At 31.9% G+C, this 26,584-nt stretch overlaps 1 protein-coding gene across 3 annotated transcripts in view; it reads left to right on the forward strand.

The window, feature by feature from the left end:
• The first annotated feature begins 5,572 nt into the window (after positions 1–5,572).
• LOC108074938 (zinc finger CCCH domain-containing protein 13) overlaps positions 5,573–26,584 on the forward strand; it is a 50,343-nt gene continuing 29,331 nt past the window's right edge. Inside the window, exons 1-2 of one of the 3 annotated variants that reach the window (XM_041774761.2) lie at positions 5,573–5,812; positions 24,987–25,064. The gene's annotated coding sequence lies outside the window, so the exon portion shown is untranslated. Of the gene's footprint in view, positions 5,813–12,650; positions 12,949–24,986; positions 25,065–26,584 lie in introns of those variants that run through there. The other 2 variants (XM_017167170.3, XM_070288300.1) reach the window with 2 other exon arrangements.

Below are 26,584 nucleotides of genomic sequence, written 5' to 3' on the forward strand. Positions count from 1 at the left end.
ATATTTGCATTTTTATTGAAAATTAAAATAATTTCTGCGTGTGCTGCCTTTGAAGCGCAAATACATAGCGACAGGCAAATATGTAATGGAATTTCATTGAAAAAAAAATGTATAAATGTATGTATATATAAAAATAACAAGAAAAACAGATAAATATAAATATTTAAAATACACAAATGTGTTTCATGGAAATTACAGGAAATGGAAAAAATAGAAAGCGCCCAAAGACAGGAAAAATAAATTATTAAAATAAGAATTTCAGAAGGTAAAAAAAAAATAATAAACCAAATGGAACTTAAGAGAAGGGGTTAAAATATTTTAAACATATGTACATAGGTTGAATGTAATAAAAATAAATATAATTAAATTAGTAAAATATTTTTTTAAGGTTAAAAATTAGTTTACTATTCATTTTTGCCATAACATATTTTTTTAAGTTTAAATATTTGTTTATTTTTAAGTTTTGCTTAGGGAAATTCTTCTTGGAATTTTTAAAAATTTATTTTCTCTATTAGAAATTCATTAAAATTAGTGTAAATTTTATTTTTATTTTTAAAAAATCTTATTTAATACAAATACAAATAAATATAATTAAATTAGTTATTTTAACATATTTTTTTAAGGTTAAATATTAGTTTACTTTTCATTTATGCCTTTAAGAATTATTCTAAAATATATATATATTTTTTTTTTACAAGAACACATTTTTTATTTTAAAAAATTCCTATCGAATAATAATTTTTAGTTCATAAATTACATAAAACACTTGACTCCTTGCCCTGAGAATGACCTTAGTTGGGGTTTCCTCTTTCGATTCGGTTCCATCAACACATCCGCACGATGCTCTCAGCTCTCACAGCGGGAAATCCAAGAAGGGCCAAGGAACAAATATATATATATATGTATATATATATATATATATACAAGCGATTCTGATTAATTTTGAATAAATGCAAATATACGGAATAACGAACAGTCTGACAGATGCATAAACGATGCCAGGCAATGCCAGGCGATCCTTTCCGATCCTGATTCCTGATTCCTGACTTCCTCACGCCTGTCGCCTTTGATAAATTTGATGGTTTTTGTTTGGAGCGTCTGAAAAATAACTTGTTGTGATAATTTCGCTGGCGAATTTGTTGCGCAAATATCAAAATAAAATTAATTTCGCCTTTGGACCGATCCTCCTTTGTCCAGAAGGGAACCCATCTGTGCGGAGGAACCCTTTTATGAATGAAATCGGTACTGGGCACTGGGCAACTGGGTCCTGGGTCCATCTTCATCTTCGTTGCTGCTGCTGCTCCACCGGAAATTGAAATTTTAAAAGTTTTGACGTTTTGCCCGGCTTTTTTCTCTGTTTCGCTTATTTATGCAAGCAAATAAGCAAGAATTGTGAATGGATATAAATGTGAGCAGCAGTCGGACACGAGCCAGTCCGGTTACTAAACGAAGACAACAGAAAAAAAATAAACAAAAAACTTAAAACTGAAAATAAAGCCAAAACGAAATTAACAAAATATTAATTGGCTGACTTGGCCAATGCCGGTGTCGGTCTCTGATGGCGTTGATTCCATTCCATCTCTTGGGATTTCTCATTTCTGTCTGCAATTTCGAAAAATTTGATAACGTTTTCCGTTTCCGCTTGACGAATGCCACCTCCTCATTCTCCAATTCATTTGCATAGAGATTTGAAGAGTTACTTATAAGGGAAATGAACAAATGTTTAAAGGGGTTTAAGCTGATTTTCAAATACAATTTGTTTTTATTTAAAAATATTTAATAATAATAATAATAAGAATCATCTGCAATTTTTTACCTAAAAAAAAAACATTAAATATCTCTATATAATTCAAGCTAATTCCAGTTCATTTACAGCAAAGAGTGAAGCGCTTCTCCATCCTCTTTTAACCCATGATAACCCACCCACATGGCTGCTAGACAAAAAGACAAAACAAAAGAGGCCTGGGAGATTGGAGAAAAACGCTCCCACTCGATGACTGGGCAAACGATTTGGACGCCCACGAGTGTCAGTAACTACAGTACAGTAGAGATTCTCTAAGGGAAATTCAAGGATAATTATCATAAAATATAGAATATGATTTTTGTATTTAATTATCTATATCATATCATTGTATTTAAGATGATAAATATATATAGGATCTCTTAAAGGGAACTAACTATAAATAAATATAACTGTGTTCACTGTAGACTCACACAAATGCAGCTCATTCATGGGTACACAGCCAATGACTCTGACGATCCATTCATACTCATTCTCATACTCATCGCTGCAACTGATTGGAAAGGCAATCCGATATCCAATACCAAAAACCAATGTACCATGATCTTATGGGAGCAGTCAAGCTGCAAACTGAGTCACTTGCCCAAAAGATCGATAGGATGGGATAGGAGCACTAAGGAAATAAGCTTTCAGATATAAATATTTATTATTATGAAATTATAATAATATTAAAATTTATATATTATATTTTTATTAGTTTAAAAACAAAATATTTAGTTAGGATCAATAAAGGTATCTAAGATCTCCCAGCATACATATATCCGCATCTATAACCTATTCCACCTTTCAAAATAATTCCTTTTTTTTTTAGACATAACTTTAGCTTTGCCACCAACTACATGGCTGTAAAGGGTACAGGGGGGCACAGTGACTCCTTTGCACCCGCGCGGCGACAAAGATAAACAAAATGGCGCCCGAGCAGGGCCATTGGCTAAGTTATGGCAGTGCTTCGCCTGGCGAAATGCGAATGCAAATGCAGTTGTTGGGGGGGAGAGAAAAAAAAGGGGAATTCCCCCGCTTTGCACCCCAGCAACCCCTTTGGTGCGTCTGCAGCTGACATGATATACGCTTTGATGTCTCGTTTTTTTGATAAAGTACTCAATCTATAAACGCCAAGAGCAAAAAACCGAGTGCCGACTCCGGACCGGGGTCAATGCAAAAATATGATATGGAATTGCCTGGCATGGCCCTGGATTGGGATTGGGATTGAGAATGGGATTGGGATTGCTATTGCGATTGGGGACTGGGATTGGTCCACTAAAAAAGAGACAGCGCGGCCGGGCATAAAGCCGCAAGAGCAACACAGAAAAGTAAAGAAAAAAACAAAAAGAAAACAAGAGCGGAACCGAAATCAAAATCAGAAAAACAAGGCGCGCAAAAAAAAAAATGAAAAAAAAATGGCGAGCCAGCCAGGCTTTAAAGGTAAACACTCCAAGCCCATGGATACTGGGACACTGGACACTGAGCATTGGCCACGGCTTTTGGCTAATTCGCGCTGCTCCACACTCGGCAAAAATGAAGAAAACGAAGAGAAGCCGATGCTTGTATACCCTATCCACTTTCAATATGACTTTAAAATGACAGAAAATAGCAAAAAACCAATGAAAATCTAAAATAGAGAAATACTAAAAGAAACTTAAGCATTATGTATACTTTAAAGCATTCTCCAAACAATATCGTATACAATTTATAAATTATGCTTAAAAATCCAACTAAATAATATTTAAATTCTTATTACCTCGAAGCAGACAAGAATCATGTATACCCAACTTCATTAAAGGGTAGCAAAGAGCTGAAATGTCATTCATAAATCATACGCAACGATGTTGCCGCATTGGACTACGTTGCCATTGCTCTACGCTCCTTTTGAGTTTTTTAACCATTTTTTCTTGGCATTTTTCCCTGCGCTTTTTGCAGTTTTGCCTTTTTCGCCGGTGTCGGCGGGTCTTCGGGAGAGTGAGTTGGATGTGCGCTTTAAATCGATTCGCAAGCAAATTAAAACATTTCAAGATTTATACGCACAACTGTCAAAAATGTTCAAGTTCGTTTATCAGCGTGTCCTTATCGCCCCCCGGGCGCGGCCCTTAATATTCCTTAAATTTGCATTTTGCATTTTGCATTTCGAATGGCAACTTCCGGCATTCGTTTGGAGCCCCCCTCCCCAACGGTTCAAGCACACAATCACGCACACACACAGCAACATACATAAATGTTTCGTCTGTCCGGTTGGATTTCAAGTGTTTTAGTTACTTGAAAACTTGGAAAAATTCTCATATTTCTTAGTTGTTAAAAAACATTTTTTTTTAATTTTTTATAGGCTTTTTTAATTATTTATTTTCAAATATAAAATATTTTTAAGATTTATTATATAACCTATAAATTTTAAAACATTTTTAATGCTTTTTTTTATTATTGACTTATAAATAAACAAATTTATTTTTAATTATTTGATTATCAATAAATTGTTTAACATTTTTTTATGCATTTATAATTATTTATTTTTAAACATAAAAAATTTCTAAAATTTATTTAATAATAAAATAATTTTTTTTTAAATTTTGTTATGCATTTTTAATTGTTTTTTTTTAAATTTAATATTAATGCCTTTAAGAAAATCTAAAATATTCACATTTTATAGCCTTTAGTTCAATTTTTTTTTATTCTGCTGCTTTAAAAAATTCGGAATAAATTTATATAATAATTATAGTTATAGATTAATTTTTAAAAATCTTGTTTACTATATATTTTGAACTTGTTTCCACACCACCTTTATTTCTTTGAGGTAAAGTTCAAGGCGCGTTTTTTTTTACGTGGTTTCCCCGAGAGGCCTAATCCACGGTGCCACGGGCCCCAAGACTGTCCACATGGGTAAAATGCTCAATAGTTATCATGTGACGATCTAAAAATATGAAAAATATTAGTTATAATAAATCCAGCAATGGGATAACAAATGTATGCTAATTTACCAATCATCTTCTGTTAAATCTATTATGTCTTCCGATATGGAAGAATCCGATATGAATATCACATCATTTTCAGAAAGTTCATCGTCAGAGTTGTTGATCGAAGGAGCTAAAATAAATAAATATTAATTTAACTTTATGTAAATTATGCTGCTGTAAAAATATCAGGGCTTTCAATTAAAAATACTTAATTTTAAAGCAATATTTTTGTAGGAAACCCTTAACTTTTTTTTTTCAATTTTTCCTCTGCTTTTTTCTTTAATTCTATTTAGTCCTTTAATTTATATACTAATATATTAATTATTAAATGGCTTACCGGGCTCCATCAACGCCTTAGCTCTTGGCTTCGGGGGAGTCACCTTAACTGTTCTGTTTCTGAGAACCTTGTATATCTAAAAATACAAATATATATATATATATTTATATATATAACAACATAAAAACATTTTTTAAAATTCCATCTTTACCGTGTTTATATTGTACGATCTTCAATTACGGTATTCAATGGCTTGTGTCTAGGCTGACGTACTAAATGGTTTATGTATTGGCTATCCCTTACTTAAAAACTAAATTGTTTTACATTTTGGTCGAAACTTAACGAAAGCTACTAAAACGCTGGTGGTTGTTTAGGCTGGACATAAATACTTATATTTTTTAATACGCTTTAAAATATGCTTTTTTGTTTATTATTTCAACAAAAGCTTGCGAATTTTAAACTTGAACCGGTTTCTAGACACAATTTTTCCCTCTTACTCTCACCTGGTGTTTTTGTTATTGTTTTCAGAGTTTGTTAGTTGGTGCGCGCCTCTCAAAGAAGTTGGTTGTTGATTTACAACCTTAACACTCAGCAAATCAACAAATCAGCGGAATCAGCCTTCAATATACGAAATTCTTTTTCTGTCTTTTTTTTGTGAATTTTTTTCTGTTGCAAAAAAAACTTAATTTCAAACAAAAACAAAAGTGCTAAAAACAAAAACAAAACAAAGATTGAGCAAAATATAAACAGACAATTTAAGCGGCAAAAAAATAAAAGAAGATATATCTTCAGGTGAGTTAACGGAATATTTAACACAACACACACGCACACACTTACACACACCTCTTTGATATTAAGCTTTTGTTGGCTAAAAGAACGGTATCTAAATGTTATTTATTCATGTTGGAGCCCACACGTGAGCCAGCTTTCTTTCTTGGAGTGTACTTTGTCTGCTGTAGGTATGTGTGTGTGTGTGTGTGTGGGTCACCCTTGAGATGAAAGTGCAGCTGTGGGGTCAGTGGGCCGCATTTAAGGTCACCGTGTGCATGGGGCAAATTATGGGCAGCAACAGGTGAATAAATTGGGCCAATGGGAGTGGGAAAAATAATTGTAAAAAATATAATAAAAAATAGGAAAATATGGGAAATTATTATTTTTAATTTTGCAATTGATTTTAAAATTTTAACTATATATTTAATTTTTTACCTGAATATATTGAAGGGAATTAATTTAATATAATGTGTTTACGTAAAAGAAATTATTATTTAACATTTTTGATCTCTTGAAATTAAATTTATTAAAATAAATTAATTATAGTAAATTTATTAAATTAAAATAAATTAACATTTTTTGAACTTCCGAAAATAAATTTATTAAATTAAATGAATTATATTAATTATTTTTAATATTTTTATTTAATTAAAATAAGAAATAATGAAATAAACTTTCGGAACTCTCGAAATTAAATGTGTTCTATTTTCAAAACCTTTAATAATTTAATAATAAATTGAATAATTTAATGAATTAATAATATATTTAAAAATTTAATTATTTATTTAATAATAAATCCGAATTGCATAGCTTACACTCAACTTTAATTGCGGAGACTCAATGAGAATCGCATAGAAAGGCTGAATTTTGCCGGGCTTGGCCTGAATTTGGGGACTAACTGTTTGCGGAACATCGCCCCGAGTAGATAAAGAACCATTTCTTGGCCAAGATGATGAACGGAAGACGCTGGGAATGAGACTCATCGTCGTCGCAGTCATCGTCATCAGGCGGACATTAGGCCTGGTCTATTAAACGTGTGTGCTGCTCGCTCACTGGCAAAGAACATGTGATGCGAGCTGGGGGTAATTAAAGAGACAACATCTGCAGAATGCTGCCGCAGATCTTTTATTTATGACTTGACCATTCACCCAGGCTCTGGCTCAGTCTAAGGCTGGGATTTAGCCACAGCTGCAGCAGCAGCAGCCTCAGTCCAGAGGCCTGGCCAAAAGTGTTTTGCAGTGGCTGCTGCTGCTGCTGCTGCTGCTGATGGCCAAGAAATTCATAAACAACAGCTTAAATCAAGTTTGCCAACGGCAGCAGGCAGCAGGAGAGGTAGCCGTAGCATCCACAGTTGATGTAGGCACAATCAAGATGTTGCCTAGGAAAATTCTTGGTTGCGCTAAGGCTTCACCGACGTCGAGTTCGAGTTGGGCCTTCAGAGGCCACACTTGAGTTGTGCTGTCTTTTACAGGTAGTAATAGGGTTTATATGTTCACATTATTTTCCTGTGAAAATATTAAAAATATTTTTAAAATATTTGTTAATATTTTTTAGTTTAATCTTTGAATTTCTCTAAGCTCATTTGATTTAAAAAAATTGTTGTTTATACTTTTTTGTAACTTTCTTTACGATACGTTCCATTATTTAGCTTTGAAAATATACAAAATATTTTTTTAATGTTTGTAAATATTTTTAAATATTTTTAAAATATTTGTAAATCATTTTTTACTATGTAAATATTTTTTAAATATTTGTAAATATTTTAAATATTTTCTTGCATTTTTCTAAGCTCATCCGATTTTTCTTATATTTTTTTTAAAGTTTTTTAAAACTTCCTCGAAAGTACGTTCCATTATTTAGCTGTGAATATATAAAAAATATTTTTTAAATATTTGTAAACATTTTAAATATTTTAAAAATATTTGTAAATATTTTTTTAATATTTGTAAACTTTTTAAATATTTTCTTCAAATCCTCATTCGATTCTTCTAATATTTTGTTTATGTTTTTTTGTAAACTTTCTCTAGGGTACGTTCCATCATTTAGCTGTGAATATATAACAAAATATTTGTAAACATTTTTTTAATATTTGTAAATATTTTAAAATATTTTTTAAATATTTAAAAAAATTTTTTTTAATTTTTTTAAATTTCTTTAAGCTCATTAGACTTTCCGTATGTTTTTAAAATGTTTTTTTTTCTAAATTTTTTTCTAGGGTACTTGCTTATTCTTTACCAACATTAACAAATGCCATTTCTTGTTTTGTTTTCGTTATTTATTTTTATCTGCCTTTTTCTTTTGGCCCGAACGAAACGAGTTTTCCAACGCTTTAAAGTTTTAAGTTTTTCCTACTCATCTTTTCGCTTCGCTGCCAATTGCAGTGTACTTTATATATATATATATATACTATATTGGTAGATTGCATCGATTTTTGTGGCAGTGTTTACATAATTATTATTATGGCATTTTTCATAGGTGGAGAGATGTCAGGTAAATCATTCGGCCAACTGACTCTGGCCCGATCTCTCATAAGTCGTGCAGATGCAAATGCAATTTACTGGAAAATGCTCTCTCTCGTTTGAGTTGAGGGAAAATCAAAGGTAAATTCAAATTCAAATCGAATTATCCACTCAGCAGCACTTAAGAGACTTTGATAAACGAGTGACTTGACTTTCAAAGGGCAGAGATTTATGACCTGAATGGGCTCCCCAGGCAGCTTTAGCTATTCCACTTAATGCAATTATACAATTATTTTGGCCGTTGGAAATCGGTGGATAACTAACCATGAATATTCAGGGGGATTTTGTATATTTTTTAAATTAAGTTTTGATTTTGTTTAGGAATATTTAATACATATTTAATGAAATAACCTAAAAATAAATGTTTGTTTTCAAATATTAACTCATTTATCTATATAATATTTTTATAAATAAATATAAAAATATAAATAAAATTCATTGATTAGTTTATCTATTGATTTTCTTAGTCTACAACTTGTTTCTGATCTCCATTGTTTATTTTTTCTTTGGCATTTCCATATTTCTTAGCTTAAACGTTGAAATATAAACAATACAAATTCATTGGTAGGCATTATTATTGTATTTTCTGCCATATCTTTGCTTCTGCTTTGTAGCTCAGCTTCTTTATGATTTATTTTTTTTATTATTTTTTAAGTTTGAAAACTTGTTAAGGTTTTTATTTGTTATTTAAATTACAGCCTTGCCCACATGGCTTACTATAGATAATACAATTTTTAATAAAGACACAAATTTGAATTATAAATTAAGCACATTTCAAGGCTTAAAATAAAATGTGTGGTTAGAAACATGTTTAATGAAAATACAAAAGAAAAATTCAATTCTAAGCCCCCCTAATCTTAGACAAGTTTTACCATTGATCTTTTTTTTTTATCTGATTTCACACGCGCCTTAATTAAATCACCTGTTTACATTTTTTTTCTTTCATTTTCTTTTTGTTTTAACATAATTTTTCTTCCGGGCTCTCTTGTGCGTGAGCGTAAGTTTTGAAGTTATTTATTTTTTTATTTCAACGGCTGTCTTTGGCGAGATTCTTTTCACTTTTTCCCCTCGAGAGTGTGAAGTTACAACAATGGCACCAACACACCACCTGCAGCACACAGGTAACACACAGGTGTGAGTGACAGCAGCTCCCAGGGAGCCAGAAGAAGCTGGGCCCAAGGAGGAGGTGGAGGTGAAAAGGTGTGGATGCATTGTTCGATTTAACTTTCACTGATTGCCCGTTGACAATGCTGTGTGGCAAGGTGTAGGTCGGTTGTATACACCTGGATGGCGAGCATATATGTACATACATATCGGATCTGAATATAGTATTCCTCAAGCAAGTACTGCAAAAATTCCATTTACTTTCCATATGGAAATCTACTTTGTGCACACACTTGCAACAATTTCTTTTTTATGTCAAAAATGACAGAAGCTAAAATACAAATCTTGACAGCTTAGAAAGTTTACGCCCAAAAAGAGGAATATTTTTTTATATAAAGAGGGAGAGAGATCATTCTGTTGGGGCGACAACTAATTTGTGAAATTATTTTTTATAGCGTGCGGATGTTTTTTGACGGCCTCAATTTCAGCTCGTTTCTTCTGGTTGTTTTTATAATTAAATGGTATTTTTTTTAGGGGTTTTTAATTTTAATGGGACCGATTAAAAGCAGAAAAACGAGATTTATAGAGGGGCACCAAGGCTTTATAGGTTGGTTTTCTTTATATGTAAATATATATGGGCATTTTCAAATGCAAAAATGAAAAGGGAATAGAACAGGGAATAGAAAAAAACCAGGAAAAGAAGCTAACACTGACAAGCCAAAGGAAATTGTGGAAAATAATAATGTAAACTCACCTCTTCACTGGAACCAGCACCGCAACCAGAAGGTGTATCTTTGTTTTCCATCATAAAACTGCCAAAAAATATCAAACACACCCGTACTCCAGAAAATTGAAAGCACAAGTAAACATTTTCCTAGTTCCTAGTGACGTAAAACAGACCTGGTTGCTTTGATTCGATAAATCAGGATACTTTTTGATAGGCTTTTTGGGGTTGCCCCATTTTTGAGGCATGCTGCACTACAAAACGATTCATATTTAAAGAACTTAATGAATAAATTTAAATAAATTATGAAATGTACTCCTTATTTGTAATATTTTTGAGGAATATTTAAAAAAATAGGTATCATGGTGACCTATAAATAAAATAAAGCATTTAGTTGTGTCTTAAATATATTTAAAATAATAAATTATATACTTTGATAGGGGTTTTACTGTTTTAACTATTATTATAAACTTATGCAAATTACCATTATTTTTACTCCCCCTCCTTTGATGTTTAATCGATGAAAATATGCTCAGCATTTTCGCATTTTTGTTGCTTTTTGTGAAATAACACCGCATGTTGCACATTTAGCTGCCTGCAGCTGGACAACATATGCAAATTCATCATATAAACGATCAGCACCTGTTTTGTTCAACAGGTGTACAACATTATCAGACACAAATCACGGGTTTTAGCAACTATTCAAAACATGAAGCCAGTTTGGGGTTATGTAAAGATAATAAAATGCAAAGGAAAATAGAAAATAGCAATCAAAAATGGTATAAATAAAATTTATTTAATAACTAATAGAAAAATATAAATAGTAATATAAATATATAAATAAATTATACAAAAACATTTAAACAAAATATTTATCTAATATTTATTATTTTTCCTATTGTCGATATTTTTACCAATATTTTCTGCTGTGACCCTTAAAAGGGTCCTGCTTTTAGGGTTACTTTAGCTTTATTTATCGATTACAACCAGGGTTACCAGATCTCAGAATGTGGCTTTTGTTGTTGGGGTTTTTCATCTACAATTCTTCCATATAGAATTTCCTTATATGGAAATTTCTTCGAAGCATGACCCCCTCCCTTCCCCTTGGCCTCCTATGATGAATCTTTTAAATTTTCTGCTTGGGTTTTTTAAGGGCTTTCAGTGTCTGTTTCAGTTTCAGTTTCTGTTTTTGTTTTTCTGTTTGCTTTCATAACGAATCTAATTTATTGAAGGTGAACGGAAATGTGCGCTAATTTCTCAATGATTAATGATGTCTGCCAGTGCGCCGCCGCGGCGCTGTGTGCAGGCCAAAATGTGATTTACTTTAATTAATTAAATGCCAGCAAATGCCGAACAGCATTGAGCGTTGTGAGTCGCGGCCATTTCAAGTTTCTTGACCTTCACGGCACGGGTTTCTTCGCCAACTTGCCCCCAAACACTTGCACACACACACGCAGCAGAGCCAGTGTCAGTGGCAGCTTTGGCCAATTCATAACTCACGACTTTCGCGACAATTTTCACCTATAACTCATCCAAATGATAACGAAAAAGAAAACCCCCCAACCACCCCAACCAGTTTGTGGGGTGATCACTGTACAGGCAGTTAGTACACTGTACTAACTTTAACGAAAACTAGGCAGAAAGATTGTGCGATTTGGGGAAAAGTCAGCTAGGAATATGTCTATTAATGTATCTATTCTTTTCTTGAGATCATTCCTCAACTATTGTTTATAATATTATAAGAAATTATGCTTTATACCTCTTAAAAAGGACTAGAAAAGTGTTAATAACTTCGCATTTAACAAGGTTTCATAGCAACATAGGATTTTACCCAAGAGCAAGCGAGACAACCCTATTTACGAATGACATGGAAAGCAAGAATGCGCAATAGGATTCACGAACGCATGGGAAGCAAGAATGCGCAAGGACTAAAAAAGTGTTACGGTGTGACCGCAATTGCATTGTCACGAAAAGCTCAAGGAAGAAGGATATAAAAACAAAGAAAATGATAATTGTTTCAATATCCAAAGTTTTATACAAAAACATAAGTATATTTTAAGTTTATAATATTATCCATAAAGCCCCGCCACCCATGGCGTTGAACTCCTTTCCACTAACAACAACAACACCATCCAGTCGCCTCCTTTTCACTTTTTATTTATGTTTTGCGCCGACAATTGATTGTTAATTTGCATTTAATTTATTTTGGAGGCCCCGGGAAGGAGCAAAAACCAAAAGGTATTGGCCATAAAAATGCTCGCAGGCACCAGGACAGGTACGTGCTCAGGTGCTTCTCATAAATTGTCCACTGCTACCGTTGCCGCTGGCCAAAGCCAGTGTCTCGCCGCCAACGACTCTCTCTCCTCCGCCTGCCACCCTCTTCCCCACCAGCCCCTCTCTCTCACTCTCTTGGTGTTTCTTGGCTCCTCTTTTTTTCGTGTTTCTCTTTGTGCACTGCAAAAATAGGATTTTTTGGCAATGCAACTGCGGTCACACCGGCTTAAATTGTGAAAATTTTCAGGCGTCCGTGTCGGAGTCCGCGTATTTACGTAGTGAAATGTGGTTTTATATAGAATGTGGAATATACATAAACTTTGTTCAGTGTTTTCAAAGTCGTTGGCGTTGCTTCAAGCCGCACCAAATCGATTTGAGCTGCGATTTTTTCAACATTTCTGGCGAGGCTGGTCGGTGTCGGTGTCTCGCTCTCTCGTTAAGAGAAAGGCGATGCTGATCGGAGAGAACAACAACAACGCCAATAAGAGCTGCGCCAGTGCAAAAACAGCAACACACACATACACAAACACGCACACGTGAGTAATTCACTTTCTAATGATGAACGCTAAAAACCAATAAAAACAACAGCATAAAAGAGGGGGGGGGAAAACAAAAAATCCCGAAAAAATAATATATGGGCAGGCCACAAAAATCTGTTTTTCATTTGCAATAATTTTTGGTTTTCGATGCCAGCGGCGTCTTCCAAAAACAACAACAAGTAACAACAAATTAAAAATAAAAAATAAACCGCATAACAAATGCGTCCTGTCATAAAGCCTGTTAAATTTATTTGCCAATTCGAAATTCAGAAATTGAATATTATGAGCAATTGTGCAATTAATTATATATATTTATGTGCCATATAAAAATAAATGATTTTTTATAAGTTTCAAAGCAAAAACAAAACGGGGAGGGGGGAGGAAAAACATTGCCTGGAAATGGGAAATGAAAGTGATAAAGTGGGGTTAAGCTTGGGGATGAGGATTGGACATTGGACTCGTTTGGTTCTGGTCTCCTTTTTGTTTGTTTTGAGATTTATGCAATCGGTTTATTTGTAAAGAGAGACAGAGGGTGAGAGAGGATATAGGAGAGGAGAGCTGATGATTTTCTTATAAATTGGATTCATTTTAAGCTTAATTTTATTTTATTTACAAGGCGTAGCTTAGCAAAATATTATTAAATATCTAATAAATATATTTTTAAAATATTTTTAAATATCGTAAAACATAAATTCAATGTTTAAATGATTTGAAATAAAATTATGAAACAGAATTGTATACTACTTATTTATACTACTTTAAAATATATTTTTAAAACTGTTTTTCTGTTTTTTCTTCTCTGGTATAGTTACTATACATTTATCAAATAGGAGATCAATTATTGCAACATTAAAGAATCAATTTATGTATCGAACTTTGGCTTAAATATCGATATAGTATCGATATCTTTACTTTCTAATTATTGTTCTTATTCCCTGTTATCCCCAACTTGGCTATTTATTTCTAGTTATTGTTAATTGATTATATAATTTTATAAGATTAACTTTTATAATTTTTTTAATTGGTATTTTTATAACTAAATATATTTTCAATATATTTCTATTTTTACATTTTTATTTTGATATTTTGTAAGGAATTTAGTGTTGTAAATTTCTCAACTCCAGTACAGCCCACCCATATAGTAACCGATTTTTAGCCATTAATTTAGCGCACCCCTGAAGCCTTTTTTTTTGGTGGCATTAAACGATCCAAAAGGTTCAGGTTTTTTCTGTTAATTTTCAGAGTTTCAAACTCGTTTGGCAAAATGAAAATGAAAACGTCGCCGCGGCGAAAATCCCATCATAAGACGGTCCTGTCCCGTTCGTTGGGGGTCAACTGGTTCGCCATAGCTGTCCAACGACTGACCGCCAAACTGGGTACTATATCATAAAGAAACACAGAAAAAAAGAGCAGAAAAAACAGAAAACAATGCGAAATAATAATCGTAATAACGATACAAGTCCAGCAACGAGACAGAGATTAATGTCGCATGACAATCATGACGGAAATCTGAACCCAAAACTGGACGCCGGCGAGGTGCTTTTTGTTTATTTTTCGGGAAAGTGAAAAGTCGTCGTTGTCGGCGAGTCGCAAAAATTGACAACACTTTCAATTGTCGCAGTAACAACAACAACATTGAAATCTTAGCTATTTAATGAAAACAAAAGTGAAACACACCCAAAAAAAGGCACACAGAAAACGTAAATAAAAAAGAGACAGACACTGACGCCTTCGTTAGGTTTTTGTTTTATTTTTTGGACTGAGAAAACCGAAACCGAAAGTGGCCGGCATTAAAGCTTAATTAAGGCACAAGGTTCACAGCATTAACTGGACTTGTCTGTGTTTTACTTTGAAGATTTTGGACAAACACTAAAGTCAACATTAAGTATGCCACAAATATACTTACGAGAAACTGAAAAGTTGGACCCACGTTGATGAATCATGAATTTATTTCCATTTGAATTTAAACTAAAATGGTTCTTTGATGGATTCTTTTTTATTTTTTTAGCCCGAAAACTTTTTAAATATATTTTTATTATAATTTATTTGAAAATATGGAAATTAAATCTGAGATACTTATTAGATAAATATATTGGAATTTGCATTTTATTTGTGATGCTTCTTAAATATATTTTCCTGTGAATTTATTTTAAAATGCATCTCAAATAAATTTTAATTTAAATTTTATGTGAAATACATCTATAAAAAATATATATTTTAATTTAATCTTTATTAATTCTGAATATATTCCATTTAAATTTAATCTAAAATATTTCCTAGATATTTTTCTACTTAAATTTAACCTGAAAAATTGTGTAAATACAATTTAATTACATCTAAATTATTTTTTAAATATGTTTCTATTTCAATATAATCTGAAATACTTTCTAAATATATTTTTTTATATATTTATTTTATTTCGTATATTTATTTATATTAAAGAGAATCTTAATATTCAGCTAAAAAATTGTATAACATTTTTGGGCCTTAGTTCTAAATTTTAAATACATTTTAAATACACCTATTAATATGTGTATTTATATATTATATTTATAAAATATACCTTATTTAAATTACCACCTTTAGATGAGACTTGTTATAATTAACATAGTTTCCTTTCAAAATGTAAATGCATCATTTTCTTTTCCTTACCCCAAAGACACACTTTACTTTGTATGATTTTCCACTGCCGCCTTTCCCTGGCCCAAGGCACTACTTTCGGTCACATCTCGGTTTCTCCAGATGCACATACATATATGCTTATTTGCAGCCAAACAATCATAATTTTCCCACAATAGTTTACCGACTGAGCTTGCTCCACTTCAAAAAAAAGCCAGAATAAATCCCACAATACCAAATGCAACTAGTGCAAGCACAGAGAAGACCCATTATTCATGAAAAAAGGAAACCCCACAACGACCTTGTATACTTGATTATAAACCCAACAAATTTGTAAAGAAGAATTAGTATTTCTAAACATTATTATGGCAATTTTCCATAGATACAATTAATTTATTTACTCTCTGGCTATAGAATACTCTACTTCTTCAGATAACCAAGGCATTTCGCAGATTTACCAGCATGGGTAACGGTAGTAATACGGTCGAGGTGAGGGCATAGGTTATCGGCACCTCTTCCCATAGTCCCATGAAATGATCAGGAAGGCAGGAACGAGCATCACCATGGCAAGGCCTAGAAATCTTCGCTTGATCGTCGTATTAATGTCCCGATTGGGATCGGTGAAATAGAGGAAAAGTCCACCCACGACGAGAAAAACGAGAATAAAGTAACAGCTTAGCAAGGTGATCGGGGGTATCTCAGGCGTGAAATACTGTTTAACCGTCTTCTGAATGAGGGTTTCCATCTTGCTAGGCCTTAAAGTTATTGGTTTTCTTCGCTATCCCTCGGGAAATAGTATTTAATTTACAAAAGAAGAAACAAGTTATTCAATTTTTGATTCAAACTGACAATTACTACTACAACTATGTATGTACATATATCTTGGCCTGGCCTGATCTGAGCATTTAACTTTGACTTATTGTCAATGGCCTGCTCTTTGCCATTCGAATGGGTTTATCAATGACCCACTGCGGCGGTTGGTTTTGTTTTGTATTTTGTGTTTATATTTTTATGATATTTTTTTTCCTTGGCTTTAAAACTTGATTTTGCATTCGGCATGCTCCATATAAAAAGCCAGCTCAAAGCCATTAATAATTGTCATGTGGTTTCGAATTTTGGCAGCGTTTTCCAAGCTGCAATTTCCTACTTCCGCCATTCGGAATCTATGGAAAATTTGTTCAAAAATGAAACAACAAATATGTATATGTATGAAAGCCAAAAGCGTTATGATTCATGTAGTTGAGATATTTAATAAACGTGATTAGGGGTTTTTGTGGAGTTTTCTTTGTTGGTTTTTGACTGTTTTTTTCTGTTTTTTATTATTATTTATTTTTCACAACAAGTGCCGACTAATTGTGAGTGGCTAACAAATAGACACAAGGCACACAACAAATAGGAAACTGATATCGAAAGCTAACAAAAAGAAACTTTAGTTTATAGAGGAATTTTTGTGAACATTTTTCCGGTATTTATTATTTATGAGTTTTTGTTGTAAGTGATTCGAAATTAAATTAATTAAAATTTTATATATATTTTTACCTTTTTTTAATTTTATTTAAAAAATGTATCATAAATCTTTTTATTGCTAGAACCTTTTGGGAATTCTAAGCAAATTCTTGAAATCTGTGGCAAGTAAAATATTTTTATCTTTTGGTTACGTTTCCGTTTTTTTTTATGTAGATACATTTTTTTTTTTAACCAATTAAGGTTTAAATATATATATATTTAAAAGTAAAGTTTAAATTGTTTTTAAAAGACTAGAATAATAAAAAATTTAATTTATAGAACCGGTTTTAGGTGTATCTTGCCTTGGGCCTGTAAAAAATTCCCAGAAAAACGTCAGAAAAAAATATAAACAAAAACAAATACAATGTTTATGGTTAATGACAAAATAAACTTGAAATCATTTCCCGTCTCGAATGCATTCCCAAGGCGAAACCTTTCAATGCCTTCCGAAGGGTGCACAGTCGAATATTATTATTATTATTTTGTTTTTCTTGTTTTTTTTTTGTCACGAAGGTCGAACTTGTAGAGATTTAAGTACAATCATCTCTGAAGGAAAGGCAGATATATCTACGAAAATGTAATGTAAAAAAACAGAAACAAATGGAAACAAGCTCGATAAATTAGTGGAATAAATGGAACAAGTGATGAAATATGAATTATGCGCGTGGGTCAGAGGCCCTACGATGACAGATACAAATGTCTAGGCATTACAACGATAATCACAGATCACTTGGTGTAGTCTTTTTTAGCAAATGAAAGATGCCTTTTCCCACATCAGCTCTTGACAAATTACCCAACGCACCAGGCCATTAGGCATTTCAGCTAGGGGATTCATCTTCAAAGTAATGAGAAATATTGCCAAATCCAGTCAGACTAGGTTTATATTTTTTATTTACTTTCAAAATTGCATTTTAACCAGTTGTTGCAGAGGCAAAGGTTAAAACTACAAGTAATTAGCCATTTAAAAAGTAACTTATCTGCAACTTATTCAAGTTTAAAAACAAAGACTTGAAGTATTCACTGGCTTAGCTTTAAAATTCCATTTAAAATCTTATATAATTATTTTCAATTTAATGGAAAGTTGGCCCTCAAGAATTCCACTTTCCCATGAGATTTATTCAGAGATTCAATAGAGCGTGAAATCTCCAATAAAATTAATTGGAAATATTCGTGAGTGAATAGGAAAAATGCCTGATTAGGGTGCGATTATTTCTCAATTATTGACCACACGAATCAAATGCTGCTAGAGTTGGGTTTGGGTTTTCGGTATTGGGTTTTGGGTTGATAATCACAGATCAGCGTGGATCATCAGGAAGCGAAAAGCAAAAGTGTGACATAATAGCCAAGCGTTGAACGGACACGCACCGAGTGTATCGATGGTGGAGGGGTTTTCTGGGGGACTCCAAGGCGGCAATCGAAGCAAATGTGTGTCTGCGGTTGAATGCAGCGACTAATGCCAGACAATTATGGCATTACACACGGCGGCAAGAGAGGGTATCTGTGGGACATGGATACCTGCCACTCGGCTATCGATTACCAGCACTTCCCCTTTTTTTTTATGTTTTTTACTGCCCTTCCAGAGGTTGTTTTGCTGCACGAAATAAGGAAGCGTTTCTGGGAACCATAAAAATGTTTGCCAACCTGTCTGTATGTCTGTCTTTGAGCTTGATGTGCTTCCTTTTTATTTGCATATCAAGTCAGGAGTTTTGGAAAATCATCAAAAGTGTTTGCCAAGATTTGGTAGTTGGTAGAAAATAAATTGGTTTCTTTAAATATTAAAAAAGTAAATAGAAAGGAAGAGTCTGATATGATATATAGATAAAACATATCGAAACTTAAAATAAAGTATAGTTTTATATAGCACAAATTAAAATTTCAAAAATAACTTTAATTTATTATTTTTTATTCAAATAAAAAATTTAAAAGAATAATATGAAATATATAAAATAAATTAATAAATAATAAATTTAAAAAGTCAAAAAAATAATATAAAATATATTAAATAAATTAATAATAAAACATATTAATATGTAAATTAATATGTAAAATGTAAAATATATTAAAACTAATGAAAAATCGAACAGTTCAAACAAATATCACATTTCATTTAATTAAAATAATAATTCCCATATAATATATTGACATAAATATGACTGTTAATATTATTTCGAAACCACCTTAAGTTTTTTTTTTGTTTTTTAAAATGTTAAATATCATAGAAATATAGCATTTCTCTTTAAAATAGCGTTTTTATGGTCATAAGATATATATTTAAAATTTATTAAAATTTATGTTTCTCTTTTTCTGATTATTTTTTTATACAATAATAATTTAAAATCTATTATTCTATTAGATATTAAATAAAATATCGGTTTTAAAAATGTGAAACTTTAATTTACATAAATAATATTTATTTCGAATTTAAAATCTCGTAAAATATCAATAAAGTTTCATAAAGATGTATTTCTCTACATTCTGGTTTTTCCACTAGGGCCTGCTGTGCATTTTTTTCAAATAATAACTGGATCTTGATTATATATATAAATTATAATAAAAATAAAGCAGAAAGTTCTTGTTTAAGGCTACGGTTTAACAATAACTTTTTGCATTATTTTTGTAGTATTTATATTTATTTAAATTAGTTTAAATGAATACCCAAAGAGTGTGTCTTATCGTCGACTTGTTTTGTTGGCATTTTTTCCATAATTTTGTTGTCTTCATAAAGTGCATAGCTACATGCCGTATGATATGATATGATATGCAGCAGAGCGCGGCGGCAAAACCTTAATTGCAATCCCAACAATCGGAGTCAGAGGCAAGTCAAGCAAATCCAAACCGAACCGATCCCAGGTTCCACTCATCACTTGACTACACACTCGAGTCGTCGAGTCTCCACGGATCCACTCAGTCAGTCAGTCAGTCAATCGACTTGCCGGGTTCGGGTTCCACCAAGCTCATGGCTATCGCATGGCTCCATTCAGGCGTTTCCCATTTGGGCGTGCAACCCTCCTCGCTGGTGGCAACTATATATATATATATATATATATAAGATAGAGGCAAGAAAAAAGGTGTCGAGACCCATTGTCTTTTGTGGGTCTTCGATTATAATGACGGTGATGCAACCTGTGTCTGTCGCTCTGTCTGTCCCCCCCGCCCTGTTTTTGCCACAGCCACGTAATCGTCCAACGACTTTTTGCTTAATTTGTATCTGCCGCGGATCGCTTCCTTTTGATTTTCGCTCAACTTTTATGCCAAGCAATAAAAAGCGTTGGACAGGGGCTCCCCAAGCAGCTAACGAACCTCATAGTCGCATGTGCTGGCCAAATCAATTTGCTTACAGATAGCCAGACGTAAATAAAACCAAAAAACTTGAAAAAAACTAAAAAATAAGATCGCCAAATGTGAAGCCAAACGAAAGTCCAACTGAATGGAGGGAGGACTTGCAGTTTGCATCCGCAAAAGGTCGCCCATTTAGGTGGTGTTTTCTGATTTCTGGTACTCCACTTTAACTGCACTGATTGCAATCACGACGCCACTTGTTTATTGTTTAAGTAAACGGAAAAGGCGCGCGACTTTTCAATTTGCAAACTTTCCTTTGGAGTTTAAGCAAAAAAAAATACAAAAAAATAAAATAAACCAAGTTACATCAGCTTAAAAATCTATTTTATTTACTTAAATGAAACCAAAGCTATAATTAGGCAAAAATTAATTTAAAAATCGCTGATAACTAAGCTTAAGCTATATTAATTTTGAATTTGGAAGTTTATATAAACTTAACTAATATATGATTTTAATATTTATTTAATATGAATTTAAATTTTACAAAATTTTTTACAATTTTTTCAATTTTAACTATGTATGTTATTTTGAAAAAAATGGTAAAATTTTTTAAAATCATTTTTGGGAAAAAATTAAAATTTATAAATCTATAACTCAGCCAAAAAAAATATTAACTTCAATTTGGAAAGCGGGGTTGTCTAAGTTTTTATAAGGTTTATAAATCGCCATACTGAATTAAGGCGTTTTTTAAATTTAATTTTTTTTAGATATTTTTTTATTTTGTAATTTTTTATTTTTGCAATTTTGGGGACCATTTTTGTGAAAAAAAAAATTAAAAAATGTATAACTCAGCCAAAAATGCATTAAATTTAATTCGGAAAGCGGACTTCTCTTAGTTTTTTTTAAGGTTAATAAATCTGCATTTTAATATTAAGAGTTTTTGAAATTTAATTTTTTTCCATTTATTTTTTTTGACAATTTTAATGATGTACCCCCTTAGAAAATTTTGAAAAAACTTACCAAAATTGAAAAAAAAATTTTTTACGGACCTGGCTAGATCAACTCTGCTGATCATGAATATATATGATTTATAGGGTCGGAAATGACTCCTTCGCTGTAAAAAACCTTGCAAAGTGCTAAAAAGTTCACAATTTTTATGTTATTCAGATATCCGAAACATAATAAAAGTCTAAAGTATTTATTGTTTACGAACTGTGAGAGCTATATAATATATAACTCAGATTTCCCCTGCATTTCTAAATGTTACAACGTTGACTAAATTATTTTCCGCTCGCCGCGTCTTACCCAACCAAATTAGTGCAGTGGCTACCCTTGACAAATTTCTGTTTAATTTAAAATTAGCACTTGTCTTTTAATTAGTGCAAAAATGTCCCTAATAAATAAGCAACAACAAATACAAAAAATAAAAACTAACCGAACCACAACCATGAAATCAAAAATTCAAAGAAAGCGTGACTTGGTCAAAATCGGAGCTTTGATATTGAATACGGAATACTGAATACTGCTGGATGCTGATTTCACTTCTCTCACCCTGTCCCTCCCCCACTCGAAGATGTTGTAATCGAATGTCATAATCGAATAATTTTTCTATGAACAAATTTCTGTTTGTTTCGTTGATGAATAAAAATCAGTTTTGGGGGGAGAAAAAACTGAACTGACACAGATATTGAGGCGTTGGGGGGCGTGGCTTGGTCTATAGAAATCGGTGGTTGTATGATTTCGATTTTCGGTTGTGTTGATTTGTTTTTTGCTGGTTTTTAGGTCTGGTTTGGTTTTGTTTTTGGGATTGTTGTTGTTTTTTTTTTTTACCCACGCCAACGAGCTAAACAAAAGACTTAGGAAACGAACTTGCCCCCAAGACAAGTGATGTAAAGAGGGAAGCAAAAAAAAAAAAACTACAAACACTAAAAATGTGGCACAGCCGCAACAACAAGAACAACAATTGAGCGAATTAGTTGCTCGCATTGTTGCCTTTGTTGGTGTTGTTGGCGATGTTGTTGGAGATGTTGTTGGGGTTGTTGATGTTGGTGTTGTTACAGAACAAACCGCTCATTAGGCCCATTAAAGTGCAACTGTGAATTTTGTGTGTGTGCTGAGTGTGTGTGTGTGTTTGTGTGAGTGTATATATCTCTTAGTTAGTTGCTGCTGACGGAGATGTAATTACCTGAGAAGGGGCAACTTTAATGTTAACACAAATTCCCAAACACATGCGAAGGGAGAATCTAGAGTTTTCGTTAAATGTTCGGGTTTTTTTAAAGTTTTATTGGTTGTATTTGCAAATAAATAATGAATATTGTACTATTATATGTTAGAAATTATAAAAAAAAAAAAATGTTATATTTATTTTATAATTTTTATGAATTGTTTAATTTTTTTGATCCCCTTATTATTATAATATTTTTTTAGATTTACTTTTATACAAAATATATATAATACTTTTTTTTCTTAATAAAATAGGTTTGCTCATATTGAAATCTCAACTTATAACAGAATAGATAACAAAAGAACCATAATTCACTTTAACGTTGCCTCTAGCCCACATCCACAACCATTAATATTAATTAATGGAATTCCGCTTCAATGATATAATTAACTTCATATTAACTCAGCACACAGAAAGAGTTAAATATAATAATTTTGGCTAAACTTCCTGTTTGCCAAATTTGATAATTTAAAATAATTGCTATGAATTCAAATATACATATAATTCTAAACTAAAAAATATTTATATATTTATATATAATATAGCACTTAATAATTAATATAATACAACATTTAACCAACTGCTAAGCCCACCTTCGCTCCTTTAACTCAATCATATGGGGTTAGTCTTCAGTGTGAGAGACTGTGTCAACGGTGGCCGGAAAATGGAAGCGGATTATGGGTTGGCCTCCGCGGATTTGTGGGTGTGTTTCCATGGCGGGAAATGGGCAGGCTGGCTGGCAGGCAGGCAGGCAGGCTGAGTGCAGAGCTCATCTTCCCGCATCGTCCCACGGAGCCCAGAACCACGACAATAATGATGATGATGATGATGATGCTGTGGGGGCTCCGCTTCCAGGAGGGGACTACTGGTGGGCATTGTCTGGGACATGACATGAGAATTAGGCACCCAGGCGCACTCAAGTCGGAAGAGCAAAGTCAGAGCCAGCCTGTGCCAAATACAAGGAGAAACAATGTCTCAGCAAAGATCACTGAAAAAAAAATATATGGAAAATAAAATCTAAGAATTGGAAGAAAAGAGGAAGTGAAAGATATAGATAGAAAGATATAGAATGTTTTTAAATTTTAAAAATATAAAATTATATTAAATATTATAAAATAATATTATTTTATATCATTTTATATTTTAAAACATTAAAAATAATATAATTTCAATGGTTCTAAAAGGCTCTAAGGCACTTTTTTAAGTTCTCAGAATTTTTTTTAATACAAAACAAAGTCTGGGTTGTATAATTTCAATAGAAAAATGTACAAAAACAACCTCTAGCTTTTAATTTAAATTATTTTAATTTAAAATTTTAAGAAAATTCCACAAGATTTTCCTCAGTGTGCTCTTTGGCTTGCCATTCGCGACTCGCAAGCCTCAAAATGTGTATTGGGGTAACGTTCATCACGTTTGTCGATGCAATTTCACAGATAACTGTTTTTCCATGTTTACCACCGCTGTGTGGATGAGGTTAGGGGTTTTGGTGGGAGGAGGGAGGCGGGGGGAGGCTGCTGAGGGGAAGCTGCTTGCTATTGCATAATCCGCCACCAGCTTGGAAAACAATGCAAGCTCTTTTAAAATGCCGCAATTATCCCCAGCAAAACCAGAAAGAAGAAAAATCCAAAACAAAAAATGCCAAAAACTAACAGAAAGATTTTTTGTTTTTCTTCTTCGTTTTTTTTTTTTTTGTGTTTTTTTTGTAGTTTTTTTTTTTAATTTTTGTTTTAGTTTTCCTTTTGTGGGTCACAGCAGCCAAGATGTCTGCGGTTTTGTAGAATTTAATTAGCACTTGCTGCATGAAGAGGAGACCTTTAAGTATATTTTCTTATACTTATACATATTTATATTATATTTATTATAGCTTTAAAATATAAGTTGTATATTTTTATATATTTAAAAATATTTATTTAAATTTTTAAATACTTTTTATACAATTTTAGACTGTCAAAAACTATTTTAATATCAAAAAAAATGTATTTGCATATTTTAAGAAAATATATTTAAGTGCAAATACAAATCTACATATTTTTACTATATAATTATATATAAAAACATATTATTATCTTCAAAAATACTCCCTAATAATAGGGTATTCCCAGAGTCTCTTTTCTTTTTTGTCTCATTTTTTTCTAAACTTTTATGTCGTTGCCATTTAGCTGTGGCATTTCAATTGCAATTTGATTTTTTATTTGTTTTGCCTGTCATTTGGTTTTTATTTTCAAGTTTTCTAGCGTTTTTTCAGACATTTTTTTTAACGTTTTTTTAAGTTTTTTTGTAACTTTGCCATTTGGTGGGCTTGTTATGACATTTTTTGGAGTGCCATTTGAGTGATTGTCTGGCATTTTGTGGCTGTTGTCGTCAGCTTTGTTTGTTTGTTATTAACAAATTACAATTTTTATTGCAGATACCATCGGTGGGTGGCTGTGGCAATATTTGAATATTTCAAATATCTAAGCTTGAGTTTATTTACTTCTTCATGCGGGTAAGTTTTCAATAAACCATATATATATATAAGTAAAAGTTATGCAACTTTTCCATTTCCCTCGAAACAAAAACGTAAATAGTTTAAATGTCACGACGGAACAAGAGAAACTACAAATATTTATATGCATTTTGCATAAATTGTGGCATTGTCATGTTGGAGTATTTTCTTTTTCTTTTTTTTCCAGTTGACTTTCCCACCAAATGCACATTTGACAAATGCAATATAGTTTTTTCTTTTATTATTTTTTTTTTGAGCCCAACAAAAGGCCGTATCCAAAAACACGTACAAATATTTTGGACTTTAATTTGCCGCCAGTAGAAAGCTAAATGTTAATGAACCAAAAAGCCGCAACAAAAACTGTTGTCCAACCACTAAGTGAATATTAAAAAAATATATATGTATAGAAACATGTGTGGAAAAACTAAACAAAAACCGTAAACTAAAATGCACAAATCAGCCAAAGAGACAATGCACTTTGCATGTGAATTAATGAAAGCAAAGAAGAAATGTAAACGGACATTGAGTGTCCACAAAGGCCTGAAGATGGTAATTAATTAATAGATTAAACACTGATTTATTTGACTGAAAAGTAAAGATATAAAAAATATAGAAAGACATTAATTTGTAAAGATTATAAAGCTATATATTTTTAGATATAGCATTTTCTTTTTCAACTTGTTTGTATATTTGAAAATATTTCAAGTAAAATTAAAAGAAAAAAAAAAATACGAAAATTTCAAGCTTATTTTTAAACTTTATTAATAATTATTTTAAATTATTTTAAGTAAAATTTGTTTTAAAAATATGAAAATTTCAAGCTTTTTATTAACTTTATTAATAATTATTTTAAGTAAAATTATTTTTACAACATCGAAGATATTATGCTTTTTTTTATATTTTATTAACAATTATTTTATATTTTAACTGGTATAAAAAAACTCCCTTGGCAACTAAATTTCCATTTTGTTCCAAATACCAAAAATCACTTTCATAGGCATTAGGCCCAAAATGTGATTGCCTTTCCGATGGCTAAACCCACTAATGAAGCTAATTTATTAGGCAAATTTACGACAAGTGGCTTGCTGAGCAGGTAACCAAAAAATACAAAAAAATATACAAAAAAATTCAGGTAAACCCATCAAGAGAACCCAGTTCGATTGTGTGTAGCCCAGGCAGCCTCTTTAACTTTCCTCGCATGTCTGCTCAATTATTTGTATTTCTTTTCATTCAATTGCATTTTAACCTTCAGCATTTCTCAATGGAGGAGAGATATTGTGCAAAAAAAACAAAAACTAACTACAAATGAAAAGAGATACCTGTCCGTGTGGATGTGGATGGCATTTTTGATTGACATCAAGTGAATCGCAGCACTTGAAAAAATTAAAACAATTTGAATTTATTTTCAACTTAAATTTAAAATACAAAAATATATTTTAGTGGCATAGAAATTTTGAAATACATTTTAAATAGTTTTCTTAAAGAAATCAATTTGGTTTTGAAAGCCATATATATTTTGT

Source organism: Drosophila kikkawai, chromosome X (assembly GCF_030179895.1).
Source record: "Drosophila kikkawai strain 14028-0561.14 chromosome X, DkikHiC1v2, whole genome shotgun sequence".
NCBI classification, from domain to species: Eukaryota; Metazoa; Arthropoda; class Insecta; order Diptera; family Drosophilidae; genus Drosophila; species Drosophila kikkawai.